This window comes from Pan troglodytes, chromosome 4 (genome assembly GCF_028858775.2).
Source record: "Pan troglodytes isolate AG18354 chromosome 4, NHGRI_mPanTro3-v2.0_pri, whole genome shotgun sequence".
NCBI classification, from domain to species: domain Eukaryota; kingdom Metazoa; phylum Chordata; class Mammalia; order Primates; family Hominidae; genus Pan; species Pan troglodytes.
This window is the reverse complement of record NC_072402.2, coordinates 151,124,568-151,137,166: the sequence shown is the minus strand read 5'-3', so window position 1 is coordinate 151,137,166 and position 12,599 is coordinate 151,124,568.

Genomic DNA, 12,599 nt, shown 5'->3' with positions numbered 1-12,599 from the left:
TTAAGGAACAGAAAGGGCAGTGTGGCTGGAGGCCTCCAGGGGAGGAGCAGTAGAGGAGGAGTGTGGAGAGGCAAGCCAGTTACTGGGATCTTATGGTTCAGATTCTCCTTCCTTTTTACTTCTGTGAAATTACCACCCCTTCTACCCTGGCCCTCATCCAATGTTTCCACTAGTACCTTGTCTTCTTTCATTTCTTTGCCAAGAAATGCTCTCCATTATGGTTGTGACAAAGGAAAAATAAAATTAGAAAAGGAATTGAATTACCCAGAGTCTTACAGCTAACTGGGGCCAAGGTGTAGTTACAACTCAGCTCTGCAAACTCCAAGGCAAATACTTCTGCACACTTAGAGGGTAGAATATAACATCAATTACCCACTGCTTTTGAGCACCTGACACCACAGCGGACCCAGGCATCATGGTAGAAATCAAGAAGTGTAGTTTTGTCAACTGTCAAAGACAGGATTGAAAGAAGCATTCATTGACACACAGACAACCCCATGCTACTTAGCACTTGATTACCTACTGGCAGTAAAGCCTGTTTATGCCATCCCTCACATTTTTCTTAAATTTAACGAAGTAATTAATGCTATAAAAAGCTATGAAAATATAAATGTAAGAAAGCATGTTGCATAATTAATAATATATGCATATGCATAGCAGGGTGTTTCTTTTTGGCATACATATGCATATGTCATTAATTGAAACATAATCACTTTGTTTTACTACCAGGGTATTGGTACAAACCATACTCACTGTATGTCAGCTCCCAGCCTGACTCCAGGGTTATATTACATTGATAACACAGGAGAACCAGCAGAAGGGACAAGGGGCAAAGTGCGGGGCCAGAGAACTGGGAAACTGGCTGGCTTCTAGACTCAGTTGTGCATTAACTCACTATGTAAGTTCAGTTATTTTTTCTCTGAGCTTCAGTTTCTCTGTAAAGTTGAAGGTTGGACTACATTGGTTGTTTACATAAATAAAAACAGCATATCTCTTTAAAAAAATCTTAAAGGAAACTGATATATAAAGTTTGGAGTAGGGCTTTTGTCTAGTTCAATGCTCTCCTACTCCATGCTCATCCTGTGCTCCTCAACCCTCTCTTATTTAGTTTGAAACATCCTGGAAAACTCTCTGCAGTAATTTTTTCCCCTTACAGAAATACCAGTTACAGGCCTATGATATATTAGGCCACCTAACACAGTGTGAAATACTCTCTAGGAACTCAAGGAACTTGGTTTCACATGTGGGCTCTGTCCCCATTAGCAGTATGACCTCACACCAGGCTCCTACTCAACTTGTATGTCTTGCACTTCTCATCTATCAAGAAAGAGGGTAATCCTTGTCCTCCTTTATCATACAGAGGTATTAAATATTTTATATCAAAATGCTCTGAATGTAAAGTGTACAGTAAGAAGACAAAAACACTCTTTTCTAAGGGTCAAGGATGTAGACATTGAACCCAATTGCTCTGCCACTTACTAACTGTGTGACCCTGATAAGTTACTAACCTTTCTGTGTGGCGGTTTCCTTATCTGTAAAATGGACATCGTAATATTGTCTATGTATAAGTTGTCAGATTGATTAAGCTATTACACTTAAAGGCAGTGTTTACACACAATTAATGTGTATCATTAGTATTGTACTATTTTTATTGTCATTATCATTGGTGGAAAGCAACAGGTCACTGAGGGTGAGGAGGCCTGGATTCTAACCTTAAACCTACTACTCCCTAAATGTGAGTCTGAATCAAATGAAAAGGCCCACATCAGAGAATTCGGCAGGTCACATGGGAAGAGAGACCAGAGGAAATGTTGATATTGAAATGCTTCCAGAAATTAGCACATATTTACAAATATCGAGTTTAGTTATGTCTTCCAAAGACTAACCTAAATAAAACAACAGTATTGAAAAATGATCCTGTGAGTTAAATGGAGGTTTAACAGGACATTCAAGTTTCCTCTCTCAGTTTTGGCTGAGGCATGAAGAAAATAGATGCTAGATTTTAAAATAGGACTATCATACAGGATTTGCAAAAAGGAGATGGCAGATAAATCATTTACCACCTGAGTCACCCACCCACCTCATGCTATGCAGTTGGAGAGTCTGAGAAGAGACTGAGAGGATGTTGGGAGAAAAATGCCAGTGTGCTGTGAGTCTTCCTGCCATGGCGAGGCTTGGGCAGGAGCCTGCCACTCACCTAGGTAGAAGGCCTTTGAGACTATTTTCTACTAAGTTTCTCTTTCTGTTGTAGTCTGAGGAATGGAGAGTAGGGGTGGGAAAATTTTAGTAGAGGAATAGGCTGGTCATCATTCCTGAGAAAGTGGCTGACCAGAGCAAAGTGGAGGTTATGAAGGTGGGGATCAAACAGTGTTCTCAGAGAGAGGCTCTCAGTGCAAAGATCCCTAAGCAATTCTAGTGAATCAGATGTGGGCTACATGTGCTAGATCCTGGAAAGGCATCATTTTAGGCATTTCCAGGAGGACCTCCTGAAAATAAAAAGGTCTCACCTAAAAGAGGCTGGCGATGTACTGCCCAATTCCCAGGGACTCAGCAGGAGTTGCAAGTAATGAGGCAAAAAAATGATACATAAGTCCCCTTCAAGGGAGCTGTGGATGCCAGGCACTCACTGATAAAACCTTTCTGGAAACCCCCCTCAAAGTAGACAGTCAAGTGTAAACAGCTCCCAAGGCTAAGGAATGCAACATCAGTGCATGACAATGTCAGTCAAGCCAGAACTTTCCTGTTCCACTCCGCCCTACACCTGCAATCCTGAAGAGACTGGAAATCTTGGCTAGCAAAATGGAGGAAGGGTTGAAGCACAAGATGGGGAAAGAGATTAGAAGTCATATATAATCTGTACTCCTGTCAATCATTTGCAAGTTTTCACCTATAAAGTGTACAAATTAGGTATTCAGAGAAGTTTTCCTATTAAATTTAAAGTTCTGACTACCATACCATGTAGGACTAGATATTTCATTCTCTGGATTAAGCTGTACATATTATCTCAAAAAAGCCACGAGGCCACTATGGGCAGTGAGGAGCTAATAGCACTATTTAAAAAGACAGAATGAGACAAAAGCACAGTGCATCATAACATTTCTCAGATCATACTTAACAAATTAATTGTTATCAGGTGCTAAACTACATATTATGAAAATCAGATCTTTTACACAAAAGATGGAGAAATTTGTTGTTCTTGTGTTAAACTGAGAAAGATGAAATTCGTTTCAGCCCATAAGCTGTGTAAATCAAAAGGTTGCAACCAAGATGTTTAGATCTCAGAATTAACTTGTGATCTCAGGGTTATTCTGGGACAGAGCTAGCCTTACATATAGGTTAAATAGTTTACTATCCAAATTCTGTAACTGTAGAGGGATTTGAGGCTTCCACCATATCCTCTACCATTTTCTTAAAAGTATATATACTTAATATTTCATTTGATGCTCACGATTATTCTTTTTGCTTCAAAACTTTGGTTTCTGAAGCAATTAATATCCCATAGTCATACTTTGTCATCTTTAGTCACTTACACCTCAGCCTAACTTGGCAGGAAGCATTTTTGAATACTAGCTTTGGAAGGGGAAGTGGATGGCTTCTGTGTGCTTGGGGTAGTCAAGGAGGAAATGCTCTGAAGTCAACATTTGCCATTGTCCAACTGACTTAGCTATGCTCTGGGTCCCAGAAATGTCCATTATTTCCTCTTCTATTATTTGAATTTCTTTAAACCATGACAGAGAAGAGAAGTTGAGTTTAACAATTCTGTTAGCACATTGGAATATCAGAAGAAAACCTAAGGTCATCCAGAATTGGGAAAGTAACTACATTTCACTTTGCATGTCAACTCCCAACATGGTACTGTCAGGCCTCTGAGCCCAAGCCAAGCCATCGCATCCCCTGTGACTTGCACGTATATGCCCAGATGGCCTGAAGTAACTGAAGAATCACAAAAGAAGTGAATATGTCCTGCCCCACCTTAACTGATGACATTCCACCACAAAAGAAGTGTAAATGGCCGGTCCTTGCCTTAACTGATGACATTACCTTGTGAAAGTCCTTTTCCTGGCTCATCCTGGCTCAAAAAGCACCCCCACTGAGCACCTTGCGACCCCCACTCCTGCCCACCAGAGAACAAACCCCCTTTGACTGTAATTTTCCTTTACCTACCCAAATCCTGTAAAACAGCCTCACCCTTATCTCCCTTCGCTGACTCTCTTTTTGGACTCAGCCCGCCTGCACCCAGGTGAAATAAACAGCCATGTTGCTCACACAAAGCCTGTTTGGTGGTCTCTTCACACGGACGCGCATGAAATTTGGTGCCTAAATTTGGTGCCATGACTTGGATCGGGGGACCTCCCTTGGGAGATCAATCCCCCATACTCCTGTTCTTTGCTCCGTGAGAAAGATCCATCTATGACCTCAGGCCCTCAGACCGACCAGCCCAAGGAACATCTCACCAATTTTAAATCAGGTAAGTGGCCTCTTCTTACTCTCTTCTCCAACCTCTCTCACCGTCCCTCAACCACTTTTTCCTTTCCACTCTTCAATCTCTCCCTTCTCTTAATTTCAATTCCTTTCATTTTCTGGGAGAGACAAAGGAGACATGTTTTATCCGTGGACCCAAAACTCTGGCACCGGTCACGGACTGGGAAGGCAGCCTTCCCTTGGTGTTTAATCATTGCAAGGATGCTTCTCTGATTATACACTCACGTTTCAAGGGTGTCAGACCACACAGGGACGCCTGCCTTAGTCCTTCACCCTTAGCGGCAAGTCCTGCTTTTCTGGGGAAGGGGCAAGTACCCCAACCCCTTCTCTGTCTCTACCCCTTCTCTGCTTTCCTGGGGCAGGGGCAAGTACCCTTCAACCCCTTCTCCTTCACCCTTAGCGGCAAGTCCCACTTTCCTAGGGAGCAAGAACCCCCCAATCGCTTATTTCCAAACCCCAACCTCTTATCTCTGCGCCCCAATCCCTTATTTCCGCACCCTGACCTCTTATCTCTGTGCCCCAATCCCTTATTTCCGTGCCCCAACCCCTTCTCTGCTTTTCTGGAGGGCAAGAACCCCCCACCCCTTCTCCGTGTCTCTACTCTTTTCTCTGGGCTTGCCTCCTTCACTATAGGTAAGCTTCCACCTTCCATTCCTCCTTCTTCTCCCTTAGCCTGTGTTCTCAAAAACTTAAAACCTCTTCAACTCACACCTGATCTAAAACCTAAATGCCTTATTTTCTTCTGCAATGCCGCTTGACCCCAATACAAACTGGACAGTAGTTCCAAATAGCCGGAAAATGGCACTTTCAATTTTTCCATCCTACAAGATCTAAATAATTCTTGTCGTAAAATGGGCAAATGGTCTGAGGTGCCTGACATCCAGGCATTCTTTTACACATCAGTCCCTTCCTAGTCTCTATGCCCAGTGCAACTCTTCCCAAATCTTCCTTCTTTCCCTCCCGCCTGTCCCCTCAGTCCCAACCCCAAGCGTCGCTGAGTCTTTCTAATCTTCCTTTTCTACAGACCCATCTGACCTCTCCCCTCCTTGCCAGCCCAAGCTAGGTCCCAATTCTTCCTCAGCCTCCGCTCCTCCACCCTGTAATCTTTTCATCACCTCCCCTCCTCACACCTGGTGTGGCTTACAGTTTCCTTCTGTGACTAGCCCTCCCCCACCTGCCCAGCAATTTACTCTTAAAAAGGTGGCTGGAGCCAAAGGCATAGTCAAGATTAATGCTCCTTTTTCTTTATCCCAAATCAGATAGCGTTTAGGCTCCTTTTCATCAAATATAAAAATCCAGCCCAGTTCATGGCTCGTTTGGCAGCAACCCTGAGACGCTTTACAGCCCTAGAACCTAAAAGGTCAAAAGGTCATCTTATTCTCAATATTCATTTTATTACCCAATCTGCTCCCGACATTAAATAAAACTCCAAAAATTGGAATCTGGCCCTCAAACCCCACAACAGGACTTAATTAACCTCACCTTCAAGGTGTACAATAACAGAAAAAAGTTGCAATTCCTTGCCTCCACTGCGAGACAAACCCCAGCTCATCTCCAGCACACAAGAACTTCCAAACGCCTGAACCGCAGCAGCCAGGCGTTCCTCCAGAACCTCCTCCCCCAGGAGCTTGCTACACGTGCCAGAAATCTGGCTACTGGGCCAAGGAATGCCCGCAGCCCGGGATTCCTCCTAAGCCACATCCCATCTCCGTGGGACCCCACCGAAAATCGGACTGTTCAACTCACCTGGCAGCCACTCCCAGAGCCCCTGGAACTCTGGCCCAAGGATCTCTGACTGACTCCTTCCCAGATCTTCTCGGCTTAGCGGCTGAAGACTGACACTGCCCAATCGTCTCGGAAGCCCCCTAGACCATCACGGATGCCGAGCTTCAGGTAACTCACAGTGGAAGGTAAGCCCGTCCCCTTCTTAATCAATATGGAGGCCACCCACTCCACATTACCTTCTTTACAAGGGCCTGTTTCCCTTGCCTGCATAACTGTTGTGGGTATTGACAGCCAGGCTTCTAAACCTCTTAAAGCTCCCCAACTCTGGTGCCAACTTCGACAATACTCTTTTAAGCACTCCTTTTTAGTTATCCCCACCTGCCCAGTTCCCTTATTAGGCTGAGACACTTTAACTAAATTATCTCCTTCCCTGACTATTCCTGGACTACAGCTATATCTCATTGCCGCCCTTCTTCCCAATCCAAAGCCTCCTTTGCGTCCTCCTCTTGTATCCCCCCTACCTTAACCCACAAGTATAAGATACCTCTACTCCCTCCGTGGCGACCGATCACGCACTTCTTACCATCTCATTAAAACCTAATCACCCTTACCCCACTCAACGCCAATATCCCATCCCGCAGCACGCTTTAAAAAGATTAAATCCTGTTATCACTCGCCTGCTACAGCATGGCCTTTTAAATCCTATAAACTCTCCTTACAATTCCCCCATTTTACCTGTCCTAAAACCAGACAAGCCTTACAAGTTAGTTCAGGATCTGCGCCTTAGCAACCAAATTGTTTTGCCTATCCACCCTGTGGTGCCCAACCCATACACTCTTTTGTCCTCAATACCTTCCTCCACAACTCACTATTCCGTGCTTGATCTTAAAGATGCTTTTTTCACTATTCCCCTGCACCCCTCATCCCAGCCTCTCTTTGCTTTCACTTAGACTGACCCTGACAGCCATTAGGCTCAGCAAATTACCTAGGCTGTACTGCTGCAAGGCTTCATAGACAGCCCCCATTACTTCAGTCAAGCCCAAATTTCATCCTCATCTGTTACCTATCTCGGCATAATTCTCATAAAAACATACGTGCTTTCCCTGCTGATCGTGTCCAATTAATCTCCCAAACCTCAATCCCTTACAAAACAACAACTCCTTTCCTTCCTAGGCATAGTTAGTGCGGTCAGAATTCTTACACAAGAGCCAGGACCGCACCCTGTAGCCTTTCTGTGCAAACAACTTGACCTTACTGTTTTAGCCTAGCCCTCATGTCTGCGTGCAGTGGCTGCTGCTGCTTTAATACTTTTAGAGGCCCTCAAAATCACAAACTATGCTCAACTCACTCTCTACAGCTCTCATAACTTCCAAAATCTATTTTCTTCCTCATACCTGATGCATATACTTTCTGCTTCCTGGCTCCTTCAGCTATACACACTCTTTGTTGAGTCTCCCACAATTACCATTGTTCCTGGCCCGGACTTCAATCCGGCCTCCCACATTATTCCTGATACCACACCTGACCCCCATGACTGTATCTCTGATCCACCTGACATTCACCCCATTCCCCCAAATTTCCTTCTTTCCTGTTCCTCACCCTGATCATGCTTGACTTATTGATGGCGGTTCCACCAGGCCTAATTGCCACACACCAGCAAAGGCAGGTTATACTATCGTACAAGCCACTAGCCCGCCTCTTAGAACCTCTCATTTCCTTTCCATCGTGGAAATCTATCCTCAAGGAAATAACTTCTCAGTGTTCCATCTGCTATTCTACTACTCCTCAGGGATTATTCAGACCCCCTCCCTTCCCTACACATCAAGCTCAAGGATTTGCCCCCACCCAGGACTGGCAAATTAGCTTTACTCAACATGCCTGAGTCAGGAAACTAAAATACCTCTTAGTCTAAATAGACACTTTCACTGAATAAGTAAAGGCCTTTCCTACAGGGTCTGAGAAGGCCACCACAGTCATTTCTTCCCTTCTGTCAGACATAATTCCTCAGTTTAGCCTTCCCACCTCTATACAGTCTGATAACAGACGAGCCTTTATTAGTCAAATCAGCCAAGCAGTTTTTCAGGCTCTTAGTGTTCAGCGAAACCTTTATATCCCTTATGGTCCTCCGTCTTCAAGAAAAGTAGAATGGACTAAAAGTCTTTTAAAAACACACCTCACCAAGCTCAGCCACCAACTTAAAAAGGACTGGGCAATACTTTTACCACTTTCCCTTCTCAGAATTCAGGCCTGTCCTCGGAATGCTACAGGGTACAGCCCATTTAAGCTCCTGTATAGATGCTCCTTTTTATTAGGCCCCAGTCTCATTCCAGACACCAGACCAACTTAGACTGTGCCCCTCCCCCCAAAAAAAACTTGTCATCCCTACTATTTTCTGTCTAGTCATACTCCTATTCGCCGTTCTCAACTACTCATACACGCCCTGCTCTTGTTTACACTGCCAGTTTACACTGTTTCTCCAAGCCATCACAGCTGATATCTCCTGGTGCTATCCCCAACCTGCCACTCTTAACTCTTGAAGTAAATAAATAATCTTTGCTGGCAGGACTAAGCCAAATCTCCTTAAGCACTCTCTAATGAGATATCCTGAGTCGTCCCAATTCTTAGACCTTTTATACCTGTTTTTCTCCTTCTGTTATTCCATTTAGTTTTTCAATTCATACAAAACCGTATCCAGGCCATCACTAATCATTCTATACGACAAATGTTTCTTCTAACATCCCCACAATATCACCCCTTACCACAAGACCTCCCTTCAGCTTAATCTCTCCCACTCTAGGTTCCCACGCCGCCCCTAATCCCGCTTGAAGCAGCCCTGAGAAACATCGCCCATTCTCTCTCCATACCACCCACCAAAAATTTTCGCCGCCCCAACAGTTCAACACTATTTTATTTTTCTTATTAATATAAGAAGGCAGGAATGTCAGGCCTCTGAGTCCAAGACAAGCCATCGCATCCCCTGTGACTTGCACGTATATGCCCAGATGGCCTGAAGTAACTGAAGAATCACAAAAGAAGTGAATATGCCCTGCCCCACCTTAACTGATGGCATTCCACCACAAAAGAAGTGTAAATGGCCGGTCCTTGCCTTAACTGATGACATTACCTTGTGAAAGTCCTTTTCCTGGCTCATCCTGGCTCAAAAAGCACCCCCACTGAGCACCTTGCGACCCCCACTCCTGCCCACCAGAGAACAAACCCCCTTTGACTGTAATTTTCCTTTACCTACCCAAATCCTGTAAAATGGCCCCACCCTTATCTCCCTTCGCTGACTTTCTTTTTGGACTCAGCCCGCCTGCACCCAGGTGAAATAAACAGCCATGTTGCTCACACAAAGCCTGTTTGGTGGTCTCTTCACACAGACGCGCATGAAAGGTACTGATAGCCTGCAGCATATGGCTAAAAATGACTATAAAGTCTGTCCTTACTGAGGGGATCATGATGACATCTATGGGTGAAAGCAGGAAAGGTAAGCCATCTCTTTTCCAATGTGGATCTCTGCAATCTGCACCCACCCAGGTTCTTCCCCTCTAACCTGCCTCTCTCCACAGCTGGGGCTATTTGACTTCCAGTTTCCTCCTCTGTAAAAGGGTGATAATAGTTCCTGTAGCATAGAATAATTGTGAAGTGCAAGAGAGCTAATGTGTATAAAGTGTTAACACACACACCTGGCCTATACTAAGGGCCCAATATTTGGTAGTTATCAAGTGTTTCCACAGCTTTACAAGATGAGATTTATTCCCATCTTTCAGGTAATTTAAAGATATTTAAAAAGGGTTCCAATTGACAATCACAACACCATACAACTGTGAGTTACCAAATGAAGGTTTGTATCTAGATCTTTTCTGGCTCTGAACTCATGCCTTTTCTGCTATATCATTCTGCCTTCTAGTAACTGAAATCTGACTATTTAGATTATAGCCTTGGACCTAGGATCGAGTCACTTGCCCGTGATTTCTTGGATTATATGTCTGAATTCAGAAGCTTATCTGTTGCTGGAGCTCTCATTACTATTGATCCCTCTCCCCCAACTCCTCATATCTAAGCCTTCAGGGTTGACTTATGGGCTGGCGTAGGATCTGATGTCTGTCCCAATGACCTCAGGTACCCAACTCCTGCAAACAGACCTATCTTTCCAGCTGCTATGCCAGTCAGCAAATCTAGCTTACTCAGTCAGTGATTTTTCTTTTTTATGGAGCCCTAACTATGTGCCAGGCATTATTCTATGCAAAAACAGTGAGCAAATGGTTACAGCCCATGCCCTAAATCTAATGTGAACAAAGTCACACAAATATCTAGCTATGAGCTTCGACAATCAATACAAAGGAAAAGTACAGGGTATAACAAGGGGATCTGAACCAGTTTGGGGTGTTAGTTTTTGAACCTCTTTCAAACCACATCTCTTTATTAGTATTTTGGGGATAAGAAAAGTTGTCACCTCATGCTGGTGTTATAAGGATTAGATGATGTGATTTTAAAGCACTAAGCACAGTGACTGGCACAAAGAACATTCACAAATGTTGCAATGGCTGCCAGTATTATGATTTTTATTATTCCATCTTTTATGGAATAAGCATTTATCTTGAGAACCAAAGAAGGTAGAGACTTTGGTCAGGAATTTCTCAGTTCCAACTTGCCTCTCTTTCCCTCTCCAGCTATAGTTAATTGGGCCGTGCATGGCTAAATCTCAATATATAAAATATGATACATTAACATCTAGTTAAAGAGCCAACTGAGGAAGTTTTTCAGCTGCTAGGAAGGTCATAGCTGACAGCAAAACTTGTCTCTGAATTCCCCATCTGAGGTTCTATTACACTACACATCTTGTTATACTTTCTCATTTTAGGATGATATCCCAATAAAAAACAAATTTTCACAAGTTGATAAAATAGCCTAACATGCAACAAACTAGACTCTAAATATGTAACACAGCTTTAGGAATTTCTGTTTTTGCTACTTTTTTTTTGTTACATAACCAAAGGCTCAAGCGGCCCAGATTGTAATCAGCAACCCACGATATCTTTGATTTCATCAGTTGTTTGAAACCACAAGGTCCTCTCACCTGAATTTTCTCAGTAGGAATCCTATCGGGAAAGTCAATGACAGGTTGAGATGATTGGGCTCTGCAGATCTAAAATGCAATTTGATGCTTGTTTTTAATTCCTAGTATCAAAACCAAGCAGAGCAGAAAACAAATGTGAAATGAGAAAGATAAAAGGATGCAGATTAAAAAGAGGGGGCCGGGACAGGAGGAGCTTGGAGCGGTAGCAATTGCCATAATTCAAAACGGCTGGCAGAGATACCATCTGCGGTGGTGGTAGCAGCATTTCCCAGATTCCCTTGCAAACTTACCAGATAAACATACACGTGGGCCTCGCCTGAAGTGACGGATCATGGACTCTCTAATAGGCAAAAGAATCAAAGCTTTCAATGAGACTTGCTTATTCAAAGGGAAGGAGTATCAATTTTTATTCCTTGCAGCAGCCTGAGATCCCATTCTTCTTTATCATCTCTGTACTTAGGGAGGATGAATAAGACAACCAACTAAATGCAAACTGTCACACTGTACACTGTGTGAGCTCCTTGCCTGCTACTGGTGTCTACCAGCTGTTATTAAAATCTGCAGCCTACTCTGCCTCAAGTCTTGCTGTTGTTCCATAGATGCTCAAGTAGTTTTGTACCCTAAACAGAGCAAACATGGCTTTGTCAGTGGATTCTTTACTGTTTGTTCATTAGCTTGTTCGTTCATTCCTTCATTCACCTAGCTGTTGAGCGTCTACTTTTGCCAGGCACAATTTTAAGCACAGAGAAGTATAGAATACAAGAGACAAAGCCATTGCTCCATTGCCCTCATGGAGCTTACATTTTATTGGTCTTGGACCATTTTTGAATTTTACATTTATTGAACACCTTTTATCTGCTAGGATTTATACCAGCTGCTGGGAGAACAAAAATGAGTGAGAACATGTACCCTGCCATCTAGTGATACCAAAAACTCAAGCAGAAAATTGTATTAGTAAGTGGCAGGGACAGTATTAGATAGAGGTCTAAGAGAGGATAATTAAATTAGAATATGTATAAAAATATATATATATATAAAATAAAGCTTCTCAAAAGGACTTGGATTCATTTTTCTGTTTTTAGTTATTTATTCATGCAATAAATAGTTGAATACCTCAAAATGCTTAGAAGAGTAACAGGCACACAAAAAACGTAGATAAATGTTAGCCCTTGCTGTTATCCATATTATCTTTAGCCAGGCATGGTATTAAGCACATGGTAATATAAGGAAGCTTAAGGCAGCTTAACCTATAAGGAAAATGAGACCTGGAAAATTAAGTAACTTTTTCAAGCTGGAAGTAGAATGCAAATCT